This window comes from Phodopus roborovskii, unplaced genomic scaffold (assembly GCF_943737965.1).
Source record: "Phodopus roborovskii unplaced genomic scaffold, PHOROB, whole genome shotgun sequence".
Taxonomy (NCBI): Eukaryota; Metazoa; Chordata; class Mammalia; order Rodentia; family Cricetidae; genus Phodopus; species Phodopus roborovskii.
Genome location: NW_026126541.1, coordinates 1,177,660 through 1,200,535, shown reverse-complemented (window position 1 = coordinate 1,200,535; position 22,876 = coordinate 1,177,660).

Genomic DNA, 22,876 nt, shown 5'->3' with positions numbered 1-22,876 from the left:
AATGGCCTTTAGGTTAGAAACACATGAATAATACAGATGCTAGGATGGGCAATGCCCCAATCCAGCACTCTCCACATACAAATAGAAGACTGGGGATTCTGGGACATTCAAGGTAGCATTTCCACAAATATCACACATAAATAATGTAAGAGGCAATGTTTAAGAATAGGAAATACAAAATCCCAGGTGCCCCAGCCGGTTGCCTGTCTCTGTGCGTCCAGGTCTCTCACGAATCTCGGTGGGCATACGGTGGGGAATAGGAGACTTTGTAGATCTCTGTCCTGGTGACATCTCTTTAAATTCCCTTAACTACCTGTGTTCTGGGGTCGCTGTTGTGAAGAGGGTCAAATATAGTAAAATGGGTTTCAAAAGTCTTTTTTTTTCCCCCTAACTTCCTTACTTTAACAAAAAGATGAAAACCAAAAATATTCAGAGCTTGAGAAGAAAAGCCATTGCTGTACTGAGCATAAAATGTGCTTTAATCTTTTCTAGGCCCCCCCACAAAAGTAGAGAATGGTCTAGAGCCACGAATAGCACATCCGGTGAATCACCCACTGCACAAGTCGCTTATTTTCACAGGGGTGGCATTTATTACGCCTCCGGAATTTAACCTCACTCACAAAAAAAAAAAAAAAAAAAAAAAACTATTTTCACATGTAGATGTAATTATGAAATTGAGAGACCTCTCAATTCTGCTAAGAACTCTCGAGTTTGAAATTAGCGATAACCTCCCTTAGCCCCAGATCTGGCCAAGGTGTACAGCTGACTAATAAAATTGGAAGCAGGAGCCTGGCCTTCACGTTTGCCAGTTCAGTAAGTCAGATCTGCTGATAGGCGAGATGGCTGGGCCAGGTCAGTTTCCTGAAGAGCCGTTTAAACCTAAGGTGACACACGTGTTTATACAACTCATTCGCTGTTTGATATTCAAGATAAGAGAGTCAAAGGTGCACCAGGGGCGCCATACCTGCTAAAATAGCAAGTATGACAGAGGCTATCCTGCATCAGAGGTGCTCCACACAATCTTGTCTCCTCTCCTCAGCACTTGGTAAGAGAATACGCCTAACTCGGGCCAGTGTGTCTGATTACTTCCCCTAACCAAAAGATTTCACGACTTTGTCCCTTTACGTCCAACATGGCTGAAAAACAGGATCTTCCTGCAAAGTCTTCAAAGAGAACACGGGTCGTCACGGAGGTAGTTACTTAAAGAGTTCACCGGATGGATTCCTTGGCCCAGTAAGCAGAGGAGGAAGAAGACAGCACTTCCTGATGGAATTGTGGAAAAGAGGTGGAGACAGGGTGGTGAGAATTCTCAGTATTCTTTAAACATTTTTTTGTGGCAAATAAAGCCAAACTCAACTGTGTCAAAGTGAGGTGTGACACGGATATACACTGTCCTCAGCAGGCAGGGTGGCTCTGTCACCTGTTTGTGAATTTCCTTAGACCTCTGTGAAGCAACCCTGATGTAGGTCATGAGAGCAAGGGGAGAGGTCAGCTGCTCATCTCTGCTGTTGTCCCAACTGGGCCATCCAGCCTCTCTGGGAAGGAGGGAATGGCTTATTTAAAGAATCTGGCTACTTATAAAATAAACATAAAATCCAATATCCGTTGTGCACAAATGATGTTGTGGGAGAGCTCCATGTATTTGCTGAGCATCAGCCTCCAGTGAGTATAAATGGCCCCATAGTGAAGAGAAACACAATACACTTCTCCAGAGACTGGGCTGCAAGGTGTAACTGCTTGTCTACGGGCAAGTAATGACTTGCGTTTTCAGCTGCTTCTTGGTAAGAACCTTGAGTAATTGGAATCAGTTATTCAAAACATCGCTAAATGTGATTTAAATGGCAAGGATTTAATAACAGAGAAAGAAGCCATTAAGGGGGTTCAAGCAGGGGAGAAGGGAATTCCGTTTTTTAGGGCAGAGGGAGAAAAATAAAGCAATTACTTGATGTAAAGGCCAGAAACAGGACTCCTGCTGTCAGGGAGAAATCAAATCTGTCAGCAATTAGTGAGGTCTTAGGAGGTAAAGAACTCTCCAGTGCTGAGCAGTGAATAAGGGGTTAGCAATTATATTAACTGATAAAAGTGTTCTGGTTTCCAAACAGCGGGCTGACAAGCCTTCCTTTTTTCATAACTTGATGCAGATGTGATGGTCACACTTCAGGGTATTTTTTCAGGACTTCTTCAGCAAAGTTCTTTCTGTAAGAAGGCCATCCCAAACCTCTTTCCACCTCGATCCACATTCTCTCCACACTAGCTCCAGACGATGGGAAGTCAATTTAGATAGCAAAGATTTGCTTCATTTAAAAAAAAAAAAAAAAAATGTTAGCTCCCCTGAACACACAATTGGAGAAACAGAGATACAAACAGGAGATTTCTACCTGGGCCCATTCTTCTAGGATGGTCACCGTTAAACAATAGCATGGGCATGTCACTTAAAAGCACTGAGCTTCATTATTGTATATTCTCAGGAATTGAATACGTCTGTGCAAATACATTTGTACATATCCAGAGATGACTCCTGGAGCCGGGAACTCTTTTAAAAAAAATTCTTTGGGATTGAGGGATGGATGCTGGGTCAAAACTCAAAGTGAAGTCATAATTGGAAAGAAAGGAAATAAAACAGTGACAGGGCTTCAGTTGGGGAACTGTTCAGTAAGTGACTATTTGGAAGGAGGCGATTTGAAAAGAATCCTCCAGAATTGGACCTCTTTGGCTCACTATGCAGGTGACCTGTTTATGTTCTCTGTGGTGTGTATCTTATTTTAAAAGACATGCCACTGGGCCTAGGTAACACTAAGGAATCAATCACTCAGAATGTGGTAGCGATCTGTCAATAGGAGACAATTAAGCAGGTCTTTTTCTCTTTGTATTTGCACTACGAAACACAGTCCTGATATACGAAGGCATTGGCAAATTCTATTTCTGCTTTTGTACTGTAAAAGTAATTATAAGATCATTTGAAGTTTTCAAATCAACGTGTCTTGAAGGTAATTTCAGGGCCAGGAGGTCCTTACCTGCCCCTCTTTTCTGGCAGATGGGCTCTACAGGGCTCCTGCTGCTAAAATAACTTTGTAGCTTTAGAAGCTGAGGATCATGCTCATAAAAGCAACCCTGAGAAAATTCAGAGTAAAAAAAAAAAGGCATGAAAGTGGGTGCTGATGGGAGAGGTCATTCTGTATGTTTCTCATACTGGTTAATAATAAAGCACTGTTGGCCAATAGAAAGGGAGATAGGAGGGACTAGGAGACAAGGAGGAAATAGGAAGTAGTAAGGAGGAGTCAAGATGGAGAGTCTGGAGAGAGCAGTATGCGGCCGCAGGCTCCCGGTAAGAAGAACGCGTGGACATACATAGATTAACACAAATGGGTTAATAACTAAGGCAGAGCTAGCAAATAAGAAACTAGTAACTGGCCAACAGGATTATATCAAATACAGAGTCTCTGTGTATCATTTGGGGCTGGCATGGCAGCAGGACAAGACCAGGCGGCGGCAGGAGGAAAAACCGTACTCGTTACAGGTGGCGCCCACGTGGCTAGTAAGAACTTCCACTTAAAATTTAACAAAAGGTTAAAAAAGGGTTTTAGAAATAAAAGAACAGAGACAAGCAAGGTTTCTTGGTAGCAGCATTTTTCTCAGTTGAACTCTGCCTTGCTAGAGACAAGCAGATATTCGCACGGCTCCTTTAAGGGAAGATTCCTGACTCAGCTTAAGCGGCAAAAAACCACACAGCTTTTAAATAACTCTGCTAACAATTTATTGGTGTGTATGAGAGATGGCAATGGCAGTGACCACATCTCCAAGCCGGCAGCATGCTTTCTGGGTGGCAGCGCAGACCAAGGTGGTGAGCACAGCTTTCCGTGCTGGCGGTAAAAGTACCCACCACCATCTTTGGTAAACTGCAGCTGACACAGCTATGACTTTCATTTTAACAATGTTGTTTACCAGATAAAAGACTTGTAGCCAGACGAAGATAAAGATTTACAGTAAAGACAGATTCATATTAAGAAAAACCTCTAAAGGCTTACAGTGTGTTTTAAAATATACGTAGACATGGAAAAAAAATGGTTTTAAATAGACAAAGAGGAACTGGGTGTTGTAACACACGCCTTTAATCCCAGCACTCAGGAGACAGAGGCAAGCAAATCTCTGTGATTTGCAAAGTAAACCTGGTATACAGAGTAAATTCCAGGACAGATAAGAGTTACACAGTGAAACCCTATGTCAAAAAATAAAAAATAAAAGTAAAATAAAAAATATAATAATAAAGCCACATAAAGATGAAAAGCTCAGAGAAAATCTGGTTACTGTATGCTATTGTGTTGTCTCTACATTGTTTGACTGCTGAGAAAATAACAACTGATAAAAGAAATGCTGCTGGATTAATTCAATTTATATATTTTAAAAATGCTTTGACTCCAACATTTAAGTTCAAGGACAAGTTACTGGGGAAAAGGATTTCTATTTTTGTTTCCACAGAAATTGAAAAGCTGTGGATTCCTTCCAGACTAATGTGGTTTGATCAAGCCAGGCCCCCTGAAACAGAGTTCCTGATGATCCAACATTCAAAACAGCTTGGACAAAGCAGCCATGCAGACTACAGCCATCTTCTCAGGATCCCCCCATGACAGCGCCCCCTGTCAGCAGGAAGTAGTTTGGAAAGAACGACGCCCAAATTCCCAAATATTTATAAATGTTTGTTTTCATTTAAATGGACTTGGGTATAAATGGTTAATGATCACAGCCAGTTCTTTTTAAAGGTAAAAAGGGAATTATGGTATAGATATGAATACTTTGTTTTGGAATGGATTTTCATTTATTGATACAATTTAAGGTCAAATTTGTGATATATATATATATATATATATATATATATATATATATATATTTCTCTTGTTTAAAAATGTAATGTATAATGTAGTACAGATTATAGATAGTTACCTATGATAGTTAGAACTTATAGTTAAGTTAGTTAGTATTTCTAGATATACAGACATATATTTGAGATGGATAGGCATTCTTCAAACCTTTCAAAGACCTACAGAATATGGCATCTAAAATGGTTTAGGGTTTTTCTTGACAATGAGACATAATTGTTCCTGGCAACACCACCTGCATCAGAAAGGAAGATGAAGATGGACATTGAAGAAACTCATTATGGAGTTTACTTCCAATATGGCAAGACTAGCCATTTGGACAAGATACTCCTCTTGTCTGGACTGTTTGACTTTGTGATGTATAAACTGGACATGCAGGACCCACAGGAAAGTGACTTCTGATTCAAGATGGACATTGCTAACAGAGATCCTGCTTCATGGAAGAGTCTGCGAGACAGTATGCAGGACACAGACAAAAGTGACTGACAAACTGCCAATACAAGAAGACAGTTTAAAGTTTCCTGCGTTGCTGAAGAGTCTGCCAGACACACTATGGCCTATGGGCTGAAGATGGAAGATTACAAAAGAACTTCGGGTGACCAGGCAGTGAGTTGTCTCTGTCATTTCTAGAGTTTATATACTATCCTTCTGTGGTCTTTGAAGGAGTTGAAGACAGATAGTAATGGTTATAGTTTTCATTAGTTAGGATTAAAGATAAGTTACTTAGACTTTAGACACACAAAGATAGAATAGATGATGAAATATTTTCTTCAAATCTTGCTAAATGTTAATGGACTAAATGTTGTTAACTGTGATTGTTACTTGATAACTGTTGTATAATATATTTTGCTATGTTAAGGTTAAAACCCTTCTTTTTATTTAGACAGAAAAGAGGAGATGATGGGAGAGGTCATTCTGTATGTTTCTCATACTGGTTAATAATAAAGCACTGTTGGCCAATAGAAAGGGAGATAGGAGGGACTAGGAGACAAGGAGGAAATAGGAAGTAGTAAGGAGGAGTCAAGATGGAGAGTCTGGAGAGAGCAGTATGCGGCCGCAGGCTCCCGGTAAGAAGAACGCGTGGACATACATAGATTAACACAAATGGGTTAATAACTAAGGCAGAGCTAGCAAATAAGAAACTAGTAACTGGCCAACAGGATTATATCAAATACAGAGTCTCTGTGTATCATTTGGGGCTGGCATGGCAGCAGGACAAGACCAGGCGGCGGCAGGAGGAAAAACCGTACTCGTTACAGGGTGCTGCAGAGTTTTCTTGTCCCACCAGGTCCCACTACCCTTGTCCTTTAGCCCCAAATAAACACACAGATGCTATGTTAATTATTAACCTGTTGGTGGGTGGCTAGAGCTTCTTATTGGCTAGCTCTGTCTTAATTAATAACTATTTCTATTAATCTATGTATTTCCACATGGTCTTGGCTTGCTGGAGAATGTCCTGACCTGTCACTCCTTTGCAGTCTACATGGTATCTGTTCTGGCGGCTGCCTATCTTTCCCAGAATTCTCCTCATCTCCTAGTCCCGCCTATTTTCCTGCCTCATTGGCCAACAGTGTTTTATTCATCAACCAATATGAGTAACATACACAGAAGGACATCCCCCCCCCCCATCAAACTGGGATGTCTAGTTGAGAAGAAGAAGGGGATCAACAGAGGCAGGAGCGTAATGGGAGCATAATGATGGGTGTATGAGCACAAGACATCGAATGCCTGTTTGTATGAATATAGTTTGTATACCGTTATGAAATTGCCAAAGATCATTTCATGCTACATCACTGGAAAAGCTAAACAAAGATATTTCAGTGAAGCCTCATGCAAAGCAATGGGAAAAAGCCAAAGTCGGACTATCACTGTCAAGCCAAGGGCGAACATTCAGAACGGTCCCCCGCATTTTAAGAAAAGTGGGTTATCTCGATTCCACATAGGGACTTTGAAAACACTATTCACTGATCTTACAAAAACAATTCTGCCTGCGGCACAGCTCTAAAGTACAATGTAGAACAGCCATGTGTGAGTTTGCTTATCTTCCCCTAAAACAAACACTGATCTATATTTGGGGAAATGGCAAAAATCTGAGATTAAACAAAGAGAGAATCAAATATCGTTGGTTTCAGCTACTTTTTTTAAATAAGAAGCCTGGATTCTTAGTCTGTCTTCCTTCCTTGGGCTGTTTTTCTTTTAGTATGACCCTTATTGTGTTTTTAATAGTAACACATCCTGGTCTGCCTGCTGACCCTCCTCTAACTATAGACCTGACTATAGTTAGATGATCAGAGCAACTTCATTTCTATAAGTAAGAGGGAAGCCTCTGGAAAATAAATGTGAACTTCTTGGTAAGATCAAAAACCTTGTTGAGAATAACAACAAGTACAAGTGAAATCATTAATACAACTAGTGAGACAAGGGTTCACTATCTCTAACAAGTTCTGCAATTCAGGAAGCAAATGGTCTGCCATCTTAAACACGGCTGCTCGGGGTTTCCGGTACTATATCTGACTCATTATTTGGGTTTTTCTCTGTTACAGGGATACTCTGAGTTTCATGAGATCTTTAAAGCCAGAGGGTAATCACAGTTTCAGCTCTGCTTTCCTGTCCCTGTGATAAAGGTCACAGAGAATTGAGCAGGGATAAATGCATATTGTTCCAACTCAAGGTCAGGCCAAGACAGCGAATGCAACAGGGACCACAGGATGTCTGGGCATGGCTTGTTACTAATAGCCTTTGAACGAACGAACGTGTGTTCAGGAATAACCTCGCCTCACATTGTAGGAAGTACACCTGGGGATGCTTCTGACTGAAATGCTGGAAACAAGCTTGATTGTTCTTAAGAGTATTTTCAAAAGGAAGGAAATACAAACCAGAGTCATTTGTCATCACACTGCCTTCAGAGACAGATGGGTGCTGTGTTGGCTGGACATGGAGGGAGCTTCACCAGGATATCATCTATTCAGTTGGGTCATAGGTCACTGGAACTGTTGAGTTCTCTATCTTCTTGAGTTGGGAGCAAAGATAGTTTTGCCTGTAGGATAGAATTCTGGGCAGAAGCAGGTGGCGGTAACATTCTTGGCTTGGTTTTCTTTCATTTAAGTGGAAATGGTCAAAGTTTGTTATATTCTTGCTCCTTTACAATAATGGGGAGGCTTTTATTGTGAAGATTCACTACCAGTCTGTTAAAAAGACAAAGTTATTTTGATTTTTTTTTTCATTTGCAATATGGAGTTTCTGCTGGTTTTCAAAAAAAAAAAAAAAAAAAAAAACACTCTGAATGTGTGTGTGATGCCTGTTTGTATAAGAGCATGAGTTTATGTGTGTCATGGCACATGTATGGAGGTCAGAGGTCAGAGGATAACCTTGGGAGTGCGGTCAGTCCTATCCATCCATTTTGTCTGGGATGGGGGATTTTATTGTTCACTGCTGTGTCTCACAATAGGAGTTCTGGGATTATAGGTGTATACTTCCACATCATACTTTACGTGGATGCTGGGAACCTGAACTCGGGTCTTCACACCTGCATTGCAAGAACTTTACTCACAGAGTCTTCTCCCCAGTCCCTTTAAAGTGAGGAGTGTATTTGAGAAGTTCTTCAAAAGAGTAGGGATATGATCTGGAGACATGCCTAGAGCATGACTGCTTATTCATTTTTAGACCTCACAGCCACACTGCCCTGCAGAGTGCTCAATGCTTTCCAACCAATGGACCAGTGGAGCCAGAACTCCACTTAGAGGCTTTGTGATCTCTGCTACATGTTCAATGGCATGATGGTGGTTCAACTAGAAACTAGAAAGCATACATTAGTTCCCATTATGTTTACAGGGAGACACATGTCACACTATACTACAGCTGTCCTAGTTACAAATCGGGGACTAGTGCTGGTCATATCTACTTTCCAAGTTTTTCATGAAGAGTAGTTATCGAGACAATGGTATTATTAGCATAATACAAGCTGTGAGGTGATTCTTATATGACAGTTCAGACAATGCAATTGACAACTTTATGTCTCCTAAGAGAAAACATTTTATAAAGCCCTGCAATATACTGTCATCATTCTGTGGTAGTGATGGTGGGATGTTGGTCTAGGTGTATTGTATGTGTGTAAAAGTACAAGGCACTGTGTTTACTGAGGCTGAAGGTCAATGTCAGGCATCTTCTTCTGTTACTCTTCACCTTTTATTCTTTTGATATTTGTTTTATCCTTTTATTCTAATTAACCATGATGTTTGTCTGTTTAAATAGCATGACTAACCAATGAGTTTCAGGAATCCATGCTCCCCCTCTCTAGTGCTGGGGTTCAAACATGTATCAGCACACCAGGATTTTTACATAGGTTCTAGGGAGCTGAATTCAGTTCCTCAAGATTCTTAGATTACAGTCAAATAAAAGATCTGGTGGTTCTCAGTCCTAAGAGCCTCTCGAAGGTATCATGATCATTCCACTCCCAGTTATTATCCTTATATTAGTCAGAGTTCTCTAAATTTATGAAATTTATGGAATAAATCTAGATAAATTGATAGATGATAATAGATAGATGATAAATTGATAGATGATAGATAATAGATGAGTGTATTCATATATATGTGTATGTATGGTAATTTATTGGAATGACTTGTAGGCTGCAGTCCAACAATGGTTAGTTAGGTATGGAAAGTCCAAGACTCTAGTAGCTACTCAGTCCCAAGAAACCAAGTGTCTTAGCTGGTCTGCTGGCATTCCAAAGAAGTAATGGATGGGCAGGCAGTCAAAGAACAAACCCTTTCTTCTTCCATTGCCCTTACATAGGCTTCCAGTGGAAGGTGTGGCCCCTGTGCCATCCTCAATCTGGATCAAAGGCACATTGCCTTCTTGCCTCAATATCCAGCTCACAAGTATGCCCTCCGTTTCTGGGTTATAGTTCATTCCAGATATAGTCACGTTTACAATCAAGAATAGCCATCACAATCCTTTTCTCCCCTTGCACCTCCATATCAATTTCTTTAATTGTTACCGCAAAAATTATTTCTCCCAGCAAGTTGCCAGCAGCAAGCACCAAGTCATAGTCTAAAGCGGTAGGCTTTGTTCCTTTCTCGTTGTTACTCCCCATACCCCCAGTCACTTGAATTTTCAAGCAGGGAAGCCACACACTGGGCACCAAGTCAGTTGTAGCTCTTGAGGTCTGAAAGGCAGCCACTTGCAGTCTATTACACACTGCCTCTCCACACTCCGGCCTTAGCCTTGGATTGTGCAAGCATTCAAACTTTGTCTTGGCTGTGTGGCAAGGCCTGTTTTCTGTATGGATGCCCAGGTCTCTCTTTCTTTCCATTGTCTCTGGTTGGCATCAAGGAAGAAAGAATACTTCACATGCTGAAAGGCAGAATTGCATGCAGTGAAAACCTTTCCCCATTGTGAGCACCCCAGAGAACTTTTTAAAGCCTCCACGGAGGATAGCCGCTTTCTTTGGAAAGCTATTCGTTCGTATTCACCTTTCCCAAAACATAAGCTAACCTTCATGCAAATTGATGCTACTACTTTCATAATTCATTCTTGTGATCCATAAGAACTTCAAGTAAAAGGGTGAGTTCCTTCATTTAAAGGAGCTTTGAGTAATCAACTGCTTTTAATGCTGCTGAACTTGGCTGACTCGATTTCTACACGAAAACAAACCTTCTCCTTATGATTTCCTCCACTTCTCTCACCAGGATGAAAGTAAGCTATGCTGAAACATGAATGTTCTAAAATATGCCTTTTTTATTGTTAAAGACAGTAAACTAGCAGTTAATTCATTTAGTCATTAGATATCGGCGGAAAAAAAAAAAAAAACGGCTCAGTCAATCCCCAATACCTTAGCTTTTGTAAGTGTGGTGTATCTGGAGAGCATCTGAAGATCATGTCTGTCAGTCACCAGAAATAAAAAGCCACTTAGATGCTTTAAGAATGTAGGTATAAGTTCAGAGAGGATGAAGGCAGTAAGGTCTCCCAAGTGTGTGAAAGTGTGTGTGTGTGTGTGTGTGTGTGTGTGTGTGTGTGTGTGTGTGTTGTTTTCCAAGGAGAGAAGCTAATCTCTTGGCTTAGATTCACCTTAGTATTAGCCTCAGTGCTTTCTCTCCCCCCCCCCACTCCTTTGCTCTAAAAATCATTATTGAGTTTATTACTTCTTTTTTTCTCTTGCTGGAGAAGATTAATAGCCTTCCCTGGGCAAAGGGAACTCTGCAGAGCGCAGTGGCTCTATAAATAGCACCTGATTCTCTAGTGCCCAGTATCTCCCCAACACATCTTGGTCTTTAAACAATTTGTTCAGAAGAAGAAAGCTAAGGGTCACTGTGCACTTTGGTGTTACTCAAAAATGTGTTTTATGGATAGTGAATTTTTCTCCAGGAAGTTTGGCGTGGCAGAGCCTTTAGAGAAACCAGCCTCCTCCGGGAGGCATACCTCACTAACCAGACTTGAAGGCTATCACAGGGCTGACTGGACCCACTGAGCATGCCAGGTAAATGTTTTGCCTGTGAACTTGTTTCTCATTTCTTTTCTCAGTAGATCACAGGCTCAGCTGAGCTGTTCCAATAGTCAGAAGGAGAAGTGACAGCAATGAGTATTAAAACATAAAATGGAGGAATACTGAAAAGTATAGAATGTAGAGACTTGTGACTTGTGGGCACAGAAAATAGGATGCTCTCTGAACAGCACAGAAGAGATGACCAATCATTGACATTCAAAAGCCAAATTCGGTTTTCTGGGAGGTAGCAGGAGCAAGAACACAGCCACCTACATGACCTACTGTGGGAGTTTAGTAGATCCATGTTGGGTGAGTGGTTGATGGAGGGATGAATGAATGGCTGGGTGGATGATGGATGGATGGATGGATGGATGGATGGATAGATGGTTGGGTGGGTGGATGGATGGATGAATGGATGGATGGATGGGTGGATGGTATATGGGTGGATGGATGGCATATGGATGGATGGATATATAGATAGACAGGTGAGTGGATAGATGGATGTACACATAGATGAATGGATGGGTGGGTAGATGAGTGGACAAAAGCACCTCAGTTGTTTAATGTAAGATAGAATTTCCCAACCGTAGCACAAATGACGGCACTGGGGCTGAAGGAACTCCTGTTTTATTACTTCAGAGATCTATTTGCAGATGCACTGCTCTACGTGAAAATAGACCATAGTGATTTAATGCTGTCAGTCCCTAACACATGTTAATTCCTCACATGCTTTATTTGGGGTAGTTGTAGCCACTGATCCAGGGTGTGCTAGATTGGAAAGATTATGATTGTGACATCAAGGATCCCAGTGTCTTCATCCTCCTCAGCTGTGGGAACAAGGTTGTCCACGGTTCTAGGATAGAACAAAATGGTGGCTTTCTTCTGTCATTATCTAAAAGTTGGGCTAATGTATTTCATTTTTTACCTTTGTGAGAGTTGTGGCAAAACATCTAAGAGAACAGTGCGTATGTTGTTTTTGAGAGGTATAGAAGACTGCTGTCGGCTCAGTTTCAGATACAGCTCTTAGCTCTGGAGATGAAGGACATCACAGCAGTCAGGGAAGGTGGAGGACGAAGCATTTTGCTTTACAGATGACAAAAAAGAGAGTGATGGGGAGGCGTGTAGATGCACACAGATGGGGAGGCGTGTAGATGCACACATAACTTTAAAGGTGTGCCCCCTGTGACCTACTTCCTCCAACTAGGCCCCGCCTCCTAAAGTTTTCATAACCTCCCAGAATAGCACCACCAGCTAAGCACTAAGCAGTTAACACATGAGCCTGGGAGAAGACTTCACATTCAATCCATGACACCTTCAGTGGTTGAGTTGATACCCTTGATCATTTGAGCACATGATCCCCAGCTGGTAGGGCTGGTATAGAAAAAAAAAAAAAAAAAAAAGAGCACAATAGAGCCAATCCTGTTAGTGGAGGTGTTGATGAGCCAGCCCTGAAGTTGTGACCAGGGGAGAATTCTCGCTATTACTTATCTGTCATGCACCAGCACGAGCAGGAGAGAGATGCCTTCCTGCACCCTACCCGTATCCCTGCCCATCAATGCCTGTGCCAAGTGGGAGAGCTGGCCCTGAGGGTGTGAAAGTGGGTCCATTCTTATTCTTAAACTAAGAGTTCTTGGCTAATCCATTAACCTCTGCTGCTGGAGATTTCTTCCCCACCAGGTCCCACTGCCGCTGCAGCCCCAAATAAACACACAGAGACTTATAATAATTATTAAACTGTTGGCCAATGGCTAGGGCTTCTTATTAGCTAGCTCTGTCTTAATTTCTAAGAGATTTCTATAACTCTATGTATCTCCACGTGGTCTTGGCTTATCGGAGAATGCCCGGACCTATTACTCCTTTGCCTGCTACATCGTGTCTGTGTGGTCTTCCTCTGCCTACCTTTCCCAGCATTCTCCTCATCTCCTAGCTCCATCTATCTTCCTGCCTCCATTGACCAAACAGTGTTTTATTCATCAACCAATAAGAGAAACACATATACAGAAGGACATTCCCCACCAAATGTCCACAGGTAGGAGAAAGGTAGCCAACAATTTAGGTTCATCCAGACCAGAGGCTCAGGGGAAACTTAAACATTCAATTCCCACCACACTGTTACCCAGTGAGTGCTGCTTTGTTCTTCTCACTGGCCTGAGAAACAAACAAACAAACAAACGGAACCCTGCTAATTCTCAGTGGGTACCAATTATACAAAAGAAGCCCCTTGTGCTAAGTCGGCTGGGTTTTTCCTCTTGAGTTATCTTAATACAAGCTTTCGTGGAAACTGGATTTCAGGGTGAAATTTGTTGACTTGGTCATTCTATTACCACCAGAGACAGCAGGAGAGAATGGATCCACTAGCATTGGAAAATACAATCCTGCAAAGAAAACCAAAACAAAAACCAAAACCAAAGCCATTATATTGAACGTCTGGGTCAACCTTCATAGAGCTAAGACTCTGCAAAGTGCTTTTCTCTGAGTCTTTGCCAAGGTTGACAGTGAACAACACAGGCAGATTTGTTTCGGGGGTGAAACTGAAAGATGCCAGAGCAGAAGGATCTGTGATTTAAAGTCTATCATCAAGATGAGTCAGTTTCCAGTGCAAAGTGGTGCTAGTAAGTTCCATTTTGATGTGTGTAAGAGGAGGATGTCTATCTACCATCTCCTGTCACACGTGTATTTATTATCTATCATCCATCTATTATTTGTCATTTACCATCTATGTATTATCTCTCTATCACCTATTATTTATCATCTACCCATTGTCTACCTGTCACCTATGTACCTATCTCTCTGTCCTTCCTCCATTCTGCACGTGTATGAAATGAACACACGAATGAAACAACTGAGTGATGACAGGAACCTTCTGCCTATCAACCATGTCCACTGACAAATACAAAGGAAACAGGAAATAAAACGAATCCCAGCGTTATGATACAGCTAGGTGATTTTCCGTATTAGATACAAATTTCGATGCCACACTTCTCTCAAAGAATCAGCTTTGCTGCCAATCCTGTTTTCAAAAATGAATGGCACTTACTGAGCACTTACACACAGTAAGTCTCATCCTTGGATGATGGTGTTTTAACAAGCACAGCGACCTTGTGATGTCATCGTTCCAATCCCAACTTCCTAGGAGGGAACCAGGCCTGGGATGGAAATAAATCTTCATTCTCCTGAACAAGCCTCAGAACAGGTTGCAGACCCTTCTGTGTCTGCTTTCAGTGTGGTGATTTGAGCTTCAGCTACAGCTCTTAATTAGCATTAAAAAGGCCTCCAGTCAGATTCCTATCCCTGCAAACCAAAACACTGCGAACTTTGCTAATACACATTCTCTCCCATGAAGTGAGTTCCATTTTGGTTTCCAATTTTGGTCCTTTTTTGTTTGTTTGTTTGGTTGGTTGGTTTTTGGGGGTGTTTTGTTTTTGTTTTCTTGGCTGCTAAGCTCATACTGTGATATTTGGCATTAATTGTCCATTTGACAGGATCTAACTAACAAGGCTTAGGAGACAAGCCTCCCAAAATCACTGTGAGGGATTGTCTACATTAGGTTAGCCTTTGGGCATGTCCCCGTGGCAGATTATCTTGATTTTTTTTTTTTTAAATGGGGCAGGAAGATCTTTCACTGTGGGTGACACCATGTTCTAGACTGAGATCTTGGACTGTATAAACAGTAAGCTGAGCTTGTATTTACCACTCTGCTTTCCCACTGTGAATGTGAAGTGACCAGCTTGTTTTAAGGCCCTGCCTGCTTATCTTCCCTGCCACAGTGGACAAGAATAAACCCTTTCCCCCTTTAAAAAAAAAAATAGAACACATACCATATTCTTTATTGTGTTAAGTTGCAGTCTTTAATTCAAAAGTTCCATCCCACCTGGTTCTGCAGCCATTTAGCTCCAAATAACCACACAAAGACTTATATTAACGAATATACTGTTTGACTGATGGCTTAGGCTTCTTACTGGCTATCTCTCTCTTAATTATTAGCCCATAACCACTAATCTATATATTTTCACGTGGTCTTGGCTTACCAGAGAATGCTCAGACCTGTTATTTCTCTCTCTGCCTTCCTCTCCCTAGAATTCGCTTCATCTCATAGCCCCGCCCATACTTCTTGCCTGTTTACTGGCCAATCAGTATCTTATTCATCAACCAATAAGAGAAACATCTATACAGAAACAGAAGGACATCAGCTATCAGACATGATGCTGTGGGTTTTTTTTTTGTTAACCTATGGTGCTTCCTGACTTACTCCACTGCAAACAAAAGCAGCAGTGTTGATGATGATAGACGTGTACACTAGATACTTTAAATGGAACATCTGGGTGCATTCAGAACCCACACTTATTGTGGTCAAATAGTTCTTTGTCTCAAGTACAAGTTTGACACTGGCACTTGTAAGTCCCCGCAGAATTTATTTTGCTCATGCTAACGTGTTTTTAGATGAAGTTTTACTGAAATAAACAATCACATTATAACTTCTGAACAATAAATGTGACCCAGGAGTCTTTAAAACCTGTAAAATTTGAGAATAATTCAATCCCAGAAATGACCAGCCAGCTTTTTGCTTATGATTTGATGAAAAAAAAATAGAATGATGAAATGGGCATCCAAGAATTTTTTCCCAAACCTGGTCTTAAGTTCTTTGTCTTTTCCAGACAAACCCACTTGCTCTGGAGGAACGTAAGGCAATAATGATGTTGATCATAGTGTCTCTCATGCTAGTCATTGAGCATGGCAGTCGGTGCTGTTTTCACAGCTGAGTCTCACAGCAACCTGATGCAATAAGCATGCTTACCATTGGCAGATGGCACAGATCCCTGGAGTTTTAGCGTGGAAACAGAGTTCAAACCTCTGCAGAATATTTCTAGAGTCCCATCATCCTTGCTATAGAAATAATAAGCACTACTCCCCTGGGAAAATCATTGGAAGGAATACATTTGCATACTCCAACGTGTCACAGAGAGGGATACATGACCATTTTTTATTTCATCTCTCACTTATTATACAGAAAGTACCATAATTGAAATGGCCTCAGGCTGGCTTTGTCCCAAGTAGATTCCCTCCCATAGGGTCACCCTGTTGTCAACATTAATGTAAGGTACAAATTGTATTATTAAACCCACTGTACTCTAGGATACCATTTCTCCTGGGATTATTGCACGCTATGGAACTAATTTATCTAGAGAGGATGCTTGAAGTCAACCTTCTAGTTTCCTCTCTGCCACTGTGTAAATGTCAGCAAATCACCACATCCCTGGGGCTCAGTGTTCTTCAGCAGTTTGTTGAGAAGCTCATCGTCTCCAGTACCCAGTAGCCTCTGACTCTACAATAGCAGACTGAAAAGGACAAAGCAAGCTTTTCCTTGTGTGCTGTGCTGAATGCTGAGCCCCAAAAGTGTGTCCTAGTCTTTGAAACCCATGAACATTGCCTTTTAGAGCAAAAGAGTGAATATCAATGTGTGTAGCAAAATTAAGCATGCTTAAATTAAAGATGTTGTGAGGAACACTATATTCTGGAGTATCTGGTTCAACCCCAAGTACAATCACACGAAAGGAAGGCAGAGGGAAGTTTCAGACCAAAAAGGGGCAGTAGCAACTGGAGTGATGCCGCCACAAACCAAAGACTGTCTGAAGCCACAATAAGCTTAGAGGTAAGGAACAGGTTTCCCCCTAGGGTGTTCAAGAGAGACATAGCCCAGCCACCACCAGTCACGTTTCTGATTAGTCATTTACTTATAACAGACACAGAACAACGATATCTGCTCCTGTCACAAAATGTTATTTCATCCTATAACACTTGTGCAGGACATTGATAGGGACCACACTGACTAGGCTTAGAGGTATCCCAGGGAAGCATTCCCAATTCAGCACCCACCTAGATTTAGTTTTCAGAGACTGACAAGAAACGTGTTCTTAGCTCTACAGATCTTAGGCTCTTGCATGGGTTCCAAATATTGAGATGATAATGAGAAAGAGGGAGGAAGAGATCTTGCTTGGGAATCAGGATTCAGTTAAGTGAATGTACTTACACAGGAAACAGCGGACTGTCATGGGTTCACGCTCCAAGGATGCCAACCCTGGCTCTCAGTGACTGACTAGGAAACAAGAGAAGAACAAGGCCCCAACCTCAGACCTAATCCTCCTCTAGGCCAAGTCCTCACCTGTGGCCACGCCCAAATGGGCGTAGCCACTGCTACAGGTGTAGGGAGGGATGTGGGGGTGTGTGTGAATATCTCACTATAAAGACTGAGGGAGGAAAGGGAGGTGGAGACAGGGGAGACACAGAACAAACACCAAGTGTGAAACAAAGAAAAGGGAAAACAAGTACCCTCCATGTTAGAAAAAGCAAGGACTTCTCTGATGCCAGGTAAAGACAATCTTGGCATAAAAGCATGACAATGGGTAGAAGGGTGTAAGCTTGAGCTCTAAAGGGCTAGCAAAATCCCAAGTAGCCTTATTCTGAGGTCATCCTGACATGGTTTCAGCATACAAATAGAGTTAATTGGCCAATGAGGTTGACTCAGCAGGCGGAGTACTTGCTGTGCAAGTATGAGGATCTGAGTTCAAATCCCCAGCACATTAAACCAGAACAAAACAAAAATCAAAGCCATGATGTCCACCTACAACCTCACCAGCATGGGAGGCAGGGACTAGATTGTGGGGCCTACTGGTCACCAGCCTAGCTCTACGTTCAGTGAGAACATAGTGTCTAAAGGAAATTAAGTAGAATGATTGATAGAGAAGGATTTTTCTCGTGTTACTCTGGCTTCCGTGCAGGAGCACAGACGGGTACACACATGTACACATTCACGACACTCACACAGAGAAGAAAGAAAAAAAGTCCACAGAGTTTATACACAGCTTAGAAGGGAAGCAGCTTCTGTAGAAGGCATCCTCGGAACCTCATAATCCAACCCCTTAGCTACCACTGAAGTTTCCCCATATCACAGCCAATTAACCTAGCCTCATTCATTCATTCATTCTGCCATTCATTCATTCTGCCATTCAGTCACTCTTCATTCACCCATGCACTCAGTATCTGAGTGTTTTTAATACGCCAGGCTGTGATAATGATAAAAATCGGCCATTCATGATGCTTTGTAGTAAGCTTCACTAAGAGGAATGACTATCAAATGGCGAGTACAGTGAGGGCAGAACCTCTGACTGGTATTAGAGAAATGATGTTTGAACTTACCTCACAGAGGTAAAAAGCACCTGCCCCGAGGCAACTCATTTCCTTCGTTTCCTTGCATGGAACCACATTGTGTGCTTCGTTAATTTTTACCCAGACTCTAAATGTTCTTTATAACTGAAGCCAAAGACTCTTGGGAGCTTTGATCTCCATGGGTGGAAAGGCACCAGGAATGTGTAAAGATTGCATTTGGTGGGTTTGACTTATGGTGGAGCGCCTGGGGAGGAAAGAACAGAATAGTCTCATTTCTTGGATAATAAATCCCTGAATAAGAATTGTTTAGGGTCTTTATTGATTGCTTTTCTTGTTGTTGTGACCAAGTACCTGACAGGAAGCAACTTACAGAGAGAAGGATTTACTCTGGTTTACAGTTTGAGGATATAGTTTGTCATGACAGGGACGCTGTTGTGTTAGGAACATGAAATGGCTGTTTTACATTGTATCTGCAGTCAGAAGAGAGATGAATGTTGACACTCAATTTCACATTTACTTTAGATTATGGAAAGCCCTGCCCACATTAAAGGTAGATTTCCTCTCATCAACCTTTACGAAAATACTTTGATAGAAACACAAACACCTCCTATGTGCTCCCAAATCCTGTTGACAATGAAGATTAACCACCACAAGATAGTAGCAAGGTAGTGAATATTACTACACGTACTGCATGGATTCTTGGCCAGATGACCCAGTTTCCTGTTTTGTGGGTCTGTGTGACCTGTTTCCAAGAGTATCAGAAAGACAAGAGATAGCCTGATTGGCAAGATTTACATACAGAATGTGAAAGCCTCGTGTCTTGGCTGTCAAGGGTGGCACCAGGTACCCTCTCATATGTCCTATGTCATTATTTGTTGATTTTGGCATGGCCCTCTGTCCCCAGCATCTCTCCCACGGAGGACTGCAACATGCCCCTGTCTGCTCTCCGTGCCTTTCTGTTCATCCACATTGTTCTGCAGCCCGCTCTGTCTTCTATGGTTGGTGAGGTTACAAAGTGCAACCTTTCATCACAGTGTCCCACCCACAGCCCTTCAGGCCCTTCCTGCTTCCAGAAAACCCAATCAAAACTCTTCCACATGGCTCATAAGGAGTATGGGTATTGGCCCCACTGTTCTACATTTTCAAACCAGTGCACTCTGTTCTCCATGCTACCCAAGTGCTGAGCCTATTTCAACTCCATGAACACCGTGGGCTCTGCCTTAAGCCTAGGTCTCTCCACAGATTTTCTACTTCATCTGAAATAGCTTTGTCTGCTAGCACTATCCCTACCAACCAGCTCCCAAACAGACCCCTGTTTAATGTGTCCTTCCCGTAGCTTGCTCAACTCTGGGTTTTAATCTAAGTAGCCCTTTCTATAGAATGTGAGTGCTCTCCCAACTTCTCTAGCACCTTGCCCACTTTAAGCTACTCCGGGGTCCTTCAATTCTTCTGTACCTGTGCATCTAAAACCTCTGTGTCACCTCTGAATCTTGCTTTTCCCAAATATAAACTCCTTACAAGAAAGTTTGGCTCTGAGCTTTCATATGTACCTTCCACAGATTAAAAGCCAATGCAGTGTGCCTGTGTGCCTGGATGCCTGTTTGCCCATGTATGCAGCCCAGGCAATAGGGAAGAGGGAGCTGGAGTTATATGCAGTTATGAGAGGTGTCTATGAGTGCCAGGGCAGGTTTAGACATTTGGTGAGTATTTGGTAATAGATTGGTTTAGGGCTGGTTTATAAGAGACAGTAAAGCACACATCCACTTATGCAAGGATTTAAACAATTTAGACACCCAAGACTGTATGTAGCTTCCAGCAAGTTGTCAATTAGGTTATTTAAATTAATTTTTTATAGCAGCTAATTGGAGCCTGGAGTCTTTTGTCTTTAAACAGCTAATCCAAAACAACAAAATAAAATGATTAAGTATTCCTTAAACAATATGATTCAGACTTAAAATATAAGATTTAATTAAATATGCGTTGCTAATCTTCGGGTAGAAATTAATTTCAAGTTCACTCAGAAGAAAACACACACACACACACACATACACCTCAGTATTCTGACTGTGAGCATCAGCCATGCAGGTCACTGAGAGCTTGGGGAAGAGCCTGAATACCCTTAGCTACTTCCAAATGGGAAGGTAGAAGATTCAGTCTTTCGACTTAGCTTTTGTTCATTGTTTCCAGGTATCTGAGCTTTTCAGATGTAAATAACCCAGGCTGTTTCCCAAGGTTGTTCAGTGAGTCTAGAATTTGTAGAAGATGAATGCTTTAGAGGAATACTATTAGTGTAATCATTCACTTCTTAGATAAAATGAAATTCAGAATCCAAGGTTGTTTATGAACACAAGGGTCAAATAAGACAAGAGAAACTAGTCAACAATCCTGCTAATCTTCTCTGCTTGTTTTGTGTGTGTGTGTGTAGAAGCAAACTTGCATTCTTGTAAGAAACCATTATTTTATCTGACACTTCAAATTTCTTGGCATAAAATTGTTCCTATTACCTTTATGTCACTTTAAATATCTATCATAAATGGATTTGTTTCTAAAATGTTTTTCTCACTGTGAATGCTTTCTTTATTGCTATTGCTTTGAACAATTTTGATAGTGATTGACCTATTTCATTCAACTTGAAGGCATTTATTTCATTAACAATCTTGATTCTTTTTCTTTTGTATGCATTCACTAATTCTGGTTTTGCTTTAAAGGAACAGTCCCCACCCCACAATTTCTTATGGTTTTTTTTTTTTAAATAAGTGTATTTTTTAGTAGTTTAAGATGCATTTCACATGTTTTGATAATATGAATTTTTTTATTATTTCGATTAAAGATTTCTTCATTTCCACTGTGGTGGACTTAATTCTGGGGTTTTAATTTCATTTCTGATTTCTAAAACCATCTTTTCATACTTGGCTTATGACAATTGCCCTGTTATCAAATAACTGGTTCTTTGCTGTTGAGTTTTCTGAGTCTTGATACATTGTTTATCCTCTGACAGAGTGGCTTTCATTTTGAAATGTCTCCTTTGGTTGGTTTTCATTCTCACTCTCTTGCTCATGTTAAACTCCTGCTTTAGGCTTTTAGAAACACTTTACCCTCAAAACCAGTGTTTCAAGTCCATATTTTCTATGGTTACACAATCTGCCTACCCTGCATGGTGGGTAGATTCCTCGTTTTGTTTGTACTTTGATGTGTGAGCAATTCATCTTAAGCAATTGTTGATTTTGCTTGCATGAACACTCAAACTTACATAGTGCTTCCCCTTTTGTTTCTAGAAAATTCACTTCTACATGGTTATGTGGAGTTGGTCCTCAAATTGATGCATGAAATGGTCTTGGCCTACTTGCTGAGGATTACATTTTTCCACTAATGGCCCTATATAGACAACACCTTCTTACTGTGCCCATGAAGTTGGGGTTAACTTTTTTTTTTTTTTTTTTTTTTTCAATACAATAGTTACTCATTACTCCTGTTAGCACTACAAACTGAATATCATTCTCCTCATGGAAGTTTGGAGGCCTGCCCTGCCACTGAGGCTGTCTCTGTGAGTTCCTTAGCTTCTCTTTTCATCCACTGACAAAATTTTTGTTTGTTTCTTCTTTCCTTTTTTTTTTCTTCCTTCTTCCCATTCTTTGCTTCGTCTCTCTCTCTCTCTCTCTATATATATATATATATGTGTGTGTGTGTGTGTGTGTGTGTGTGTGTGTGTGTGTGTGCTCTGTATGAACATATATTTGTGGGTTCTCCTGTGTGCTTCAAAGACCAGAGAAATACGTCAGGTGACTTATTTCCTTGAGAGAAGCTGACACCAAATCTTAATTTTGTAGGCCTGTGGCCAACAAGCCTCTGGAATCCTTGTATCTTTGCTTCTCACAGCACCAAGGTTTCGGGCATATGTGTGGCCATCTCCAGCTACTTCCATGGTTTCCAGGAATCGGATTTCCACATCTACACAAGTGCACTTCTTAGCCCCTTGCTGCTCTGATTTTGAGAACTTGGAAGCTAGGTGTTCTCTTTCACTAGTTTTTGCCTCAATTGTACATTTATTAATTTTAGATTTTTTTTATTTTATCATAGTTTAAATAAATGTCCTTGAAGAAAGGAAGGTTTTTCTCTATGTCAACTGGGATATCTTAAAACCATTTTCTGTTATTAAGTTTATATAAATTAAAGAAAGAAAATTCTCATGGTCACCAATTATTCACGGACAGAGTATTTACATATATCACTTGGTAGGAATATAAATTATAGTATAATTTAGTTATATATATTTAAAAGACTTAAAAAATATGCACGCTTTCAGAACAGGTATTTTTATCTGTTAAATAATTAGGGAAGTTTATCCCTAATTATT